Genomic DNA, 5,612 nt, shown 5'->3' on the forward strand with positions numbered 1-5,612 from the left:
GCACCACAATACATCTACCTTCCAAAATTACCATACACTACCTGAACAACTCTAAAATAATCAAATCATAACATTATGACGTTAGGATTTAATGCAGGACTGTTTCTAATATAACTATTTGATACAGTGGATCTATAATACAATTTAATAATATAATAGTAGTTAATATGATGGGTACTTCATATAAAAAATACTTAGGATAATTAACTTTATTACCTTTGTTCCTTCCTTATCCTTAAACCTTTTCTCTCTTCTTTCAGACTTGTCAGTAGTGAACGAGAGCAGCCCTCTGACTGTCGGAGGAACCAACGGACAGTCAGCCTCCCCGACGAGCTCTCAGCTAACCTGAGAACCAACAGAAACAACATGGAGCATCACCTAAAGCTAATGCTAACAGATCAAACACGCACACGGCACACCGCTACACACTGCCGAGGAACTTTAGCTTCTTAGAGTTTCAATAAGAGCTTTGGACAGAAAAAACACTATTATGTATATTTGAATTTGAGTGTACATGCTGAGATGTATAGGAACTGCAAAACAAAATGCTTTTAGTGTCTTCAGGGAGGGTTTGTGACTCCTGACAGTAAGGATGAATCTGCTGTTATTTCAGGAACTCTGTTTTGGAAATGTTTTCTCGTGAAGAATGTATAATATGTATATATGGGCGTCGCAGCCATTATATGAGGGTGGGACAAGTCCCCCCCACTTGTTCAAATGATTAGTTTAGACCCCCCACTTTTACCATGTGGAAAGTCCGTGAATCGGTCTCTCCACTCACCGCACTCTGTAGAGCGCTGTGTCAGTGCTTCACGATCAAATCCATTCCACTTGCTTATTGAGAGAATGCCCAAATCAATGAAACTCCGTACCATGTTTTCACGGCTACTTTGTACCAAGGCAGATTCTCACATAGCGCGGCATGTTCCAGGACTGTTGACATAGTTGGAGAGCTCAGATCTGTTGTATGAAGCGATGCCGGTAGTGGAGGTAAGGCACACACACCAAATGTTCAGGAAATGGTTAATACAGCGAAAATCAGAGCTGACGATCTCTTGGTTTGATATGTTTTCTCCCCCAGACAACATGGACATAAGAACATTTCAAAGAAGAGGAAAGTAAGTCATCAGCTGGTAGCAGTTAATCAGTTAACAGTGATGGCGGCGGCGGCGTCTCACTTCTGGAGATGAGTTTCGTCTTTATGTCATGATAGAGAGATACAAATACTGAATAGTTTAGATGAGAAAAGGCATCGAAATGCCAGGTTACTAGTATTTATCATGTAAACAGGGCACATGAATAACCGATCTCTCTGTGCTCATGTAAACACCATGATGTCCATGTAGACGCAGTCAGTGTGTTTTACTGGAGCCTCAGTTCGATAAGAGATTATTTTCGGAGTTATTTAACTTACTCTCTCTCAAAATGGTAATGTGCATTATGTTTTAATTATACTTCTTATCATTCAGAAGCTTTTTGTGTGTGCTTATGTTTTACTGAGTGCTTATAGGCAATTTCCATCCCAGTATTCAGTTAACTATTTATATTCTGTGCACATTACATAGACTAGCTAATATTCTACCACTGCTTGGGACTTTGAGTCTTCAAAATGTCCAATGTCACAGACTGGGACTTACTTTAGAGTCAGTTGTATTTACATTCAGTATGACTTGTTATGATTCAATGGGAAAGAGTATACTGCTCAATAAATAATGATCACTTCACCACCTCTCTTGACATCTAGGCGCTTGAGAGTGAGTCAGAAGCAGAATATATGGACAGTGGAGAGAGGTCCATTGCTGAGGTGAGTGAAGAAATGGAAATGACAGTTTAGAGTAAATTGTGATGTGGACTCTCATCCCAGAGTGTTAAGGAAATCAGTGGGGATATTGAACAGGAAACATTTCAGTCAAGGGGCATCATATGACCAATATAGACAGAAGAGCAACATGTATTTGAACATTTAAGTCAATGATACCATTCCGAGGTGAACTTAACATCGGTATGGAGTCAGATCAGTCTCAATATTAATAAATAATCACAGAAGGATTCACAAATGTATTTTGCGATTTATATATAAATGACTCTCCACACCAATATCTATCAATGCACTCACAAATATCTATTGTTGTATATAAATGTACAAAAAATGGGCATTTAAACTGCTTTTTATTAATTCAAAGACGGCTCTGAATTAATAATCAAATATGTTTCCTTTCTTTACTACTGGATGAAATTACAAAATGTACCCATCATTTTCCTCATGCTAGTATAGCCACATAAAAGTATCAAACCACCATCTACTATTTTTTTTTCGTGGGGGGGGGGGGGGGGACATTTCCCCCACATTCAGGATGCTTCCTACGCCCATGTATATAATATAAAAGCCTGGAAGGAACACTTACCTGCTTTTGGACCAGAGTTGTTTCTGGATGAAAAGGACGTTGTTTCTAATGTTTAAAGGTTGATGTCACGATTCTTCAAATGCGGTGGGCTTGACACAGGAATACGTACAATGGACTTGTATTTCCTGATCTAGCATCTGTGGTACTCGGATATGGGCACCTAAAAGAGGCCTCAGAAGAACCTCAAGGATCACAAAGTTACAAGAGGGCTGAGAACCAAAAAGCTGCCTTATAGAAGAAAAAGCACCTCTGTTTGAATGTATATTTGAACCACGGGAGGACACTTGATTTCCAAATAAAAGACTGACTTCATACACTGTCCTGCTGCCTTTAAACCCTCACTTCAATGAAGGATTCTCCAAGTTATGAAGCGCCTTCTGGGAATCGTTAACTGCCTGGATTATGAAAACGGATGTGAATGAACAATACAGATTTATATTTTTGAGATATATCGTGCAAATATTTAATCTTCAGAAAATTGAACTTGTTTGAATTTCTCTCTGAACTACTACCACCATTTCATGAATAATAGTTGACCTTTCACAAATGTGTCATAATGTAATGACATTAAAAAGACCAATAACTGAAGGTTTGTGCTTTTTCTGTCGGATATATGACAAAATAAAAGTCGACGATTGTTTAAACAGATTTCACAGCGGCAGACGATAGGCTACTTGGTTGTCACAGTGTTGTGTGTTTTGTTGAAAATGTCGTGGGCGTTCGGGTCGTGGCTGAACCTGTCTCTGCGGCCCTGCCTTGGGTCTCGTCATGCTGCTTCCCTGATGGCTTCCACAGGATTGTAGCTGACATCCTCGTGGATTCATCTTCTTATTACAGATACATGCATTTCCTAACAGTCGGTCTATATGCTGTAAAATGTATTATCTCTTCGATTTACACACGGCATCTATTGCACGTCTGTCCGTCCTGGGAGAGGGATCCCTCCTCTGTTGCTCTCCCTGAGGTTTCTCCATGTTCCCTTTAAACTGTGGGTTTTCTCTGGAAGTTTTTCCTTGTACGATGTGAGGGTCTTAAGGACAGAGGGTGTCGTTTTTTCTCATACTGATATTCTGAACAATCTGTGTTGTATTTGCTGTAAAGTGTCTGTAGGCTATTTTTATTATATGTACAGCACTTTGGCTCCACCAAAAATCGTTTATAAATGTGCTATATAAATAAAACTTGATTTGAAATGTCATCCATAAAAAATTGTTTAAGAGATGTGACTTTACGACTGAGCAAAGTCAGCATAACATTTAAAAAGAAGGTAATGTGAGTTTTATGAGACGACTGCAGTCTGTGTTTGCTATTTCAAATCAGCAATGAAAAGCATTAAACTCTGCATTTCAGCTTGTCTGGGAAAATGTAAGAAACATTAGAGGAGAGTTAACCTTTGACCTACATTAGGGAGGACTCCTCTGGATTACAACACTCCCACCGATCATTGACACACTTCTTATCCCTCTCGCCCCAAAGACAGAAATAAAGAAGGACCTTTTTTTATAAATTATTCATCATCTTGTTATTTTAATGCAGATTGAGATCATAACATCATTATCCATATAAAACCATGGGCATAGCTGAGGCTCTTTCTTTACATGTTCACACTCTCAGAATAAAGTTACAGTATGAGGACGTGAGTGCCGGGGAACTGTCTGCATATTCACGTATCATCGACGCCATCGTCGCACTTTAGACCCAGTCCCCAGATAATCAAACATGTTTAATCCTACCTCCTAAAAACATGAATTACATTTTTGACTGAATGGAAATGGAAGAGGTTAATAATGAGCTTTTAGTAAGAGGGCAATGATTAATAATGAAATGAGAATGTGTCTTTCGATCAGTAGTTTAAACAAACTAGCTGATTTTTTTTCAAGCTACAGTCCAACCTGTCAAGAACAAAACAAATAAAGACATATTTTCCAACAATTACAATCATACAGATTTGATCTAAAAAAAGACCCTATAGTGGGTAAAGGCAAACACCTTGACTAACCCTTTCATCAACTGTTGGCATTGAAAATAAACTACGCAGTAAGTGCGCTATTAAATTGTTCTATTTATCATTAGTCTGTCCATGACTTTGAAGCACAATCAAATCAGGGCGTGGCACTTCATGCACGTTATGAATTCACGAGTCATGCTGTAGCTCTAATGTGGAGCAAGGGGATATAAACTGGATGATATATGATAGCTTCCTACTTCCATTCCCACAATAGTCTGCACTTCTACAATGGCTTTGTCAGCCGTGTGTATTCACAAAATCAAAGTTAAACTATACAAAATATCGTTTAACATATTCCCATTACACAGTGAAATTAACGGATATTCTCCCTAAATGTCACAACGCTGGAGTGACGGGTGGACCTGATGCAGGACCCTCATACTACGACGGTAATCACACACACACATACACACACACATCAGAACATTACAGGAGGAGTGTTGAACATACTAAATCACGAGTGCATGTGTCTCAGAGGAGAGCCCTGGTGATTCTGTATGTTCAACACTCTCCTGAAGGCCTGCTGTGAGTGACCAATATGTTCCTGTCCCCACACAGAAACCTCACCCAGAGGTTCGATGACACGTTATTTATTTAGCCACCTAAAGAGTTCATTGCGTTCCAGTGAGCACGTTGTCCTGTTGCTGCAGAAGCAGAGGTTGAGATGCCATATGGTGCTCGCATGCAGTCTTTTTTGTTTCAAGCCTTGTTTTCTGGTTCAAATTATCTCCACGTTTTATTATTACAGTTTTAAACTTTACGGAATAGGCTAAGAGGCTTTTATTTCCCATCATTTGGCCGGGAGAAAAAGAGCCAGGAATGAGCAGAGCTACAATGAGGAGGGAGCAGGTAGGCCTACGGGACATTTTTTAACCTCCATTTATCCTTGGATAACTACGTTTTAACCATAAGATAATAGTGTGATACTTCGAGGTAATATGTTATCTGGAAATAACAGTCCCGTTGTTATTTTGAGGAAGTTATAACCAGCCTCCACACCTCTTATCTTCTGTCAGCTGTGGAGTTAAACTACTAGTAATCCTACAATGCTCCCTTGTTAACTCAAACGCTGTGCAAACATAAATCTGTGTTACGGTGGGACTTAAAGACCACTGTGGTATGTAGCTTATCCCTACAGGCGGACCTCTGTTACCGTTATCAGATATGACTGCTATGCAGAGATGATTAAAACCATATCA

The sequence above is a fragment of the Pseudochaenichthys georgianus genome, chromosome 20 (assembly GCF_902827115.2).
Source record: "Pseudochaenichthys georgianus chromosome 20, fPseGeo1.2, whole genome shotgun sequence".
Lineage (NCBI taxonomy): Eukaryota > Metazoa > Chordata > Actinopteri > Perciformes > Channichthyidae > Pseudochaenichthys > Pseudochaenichthys georgianus.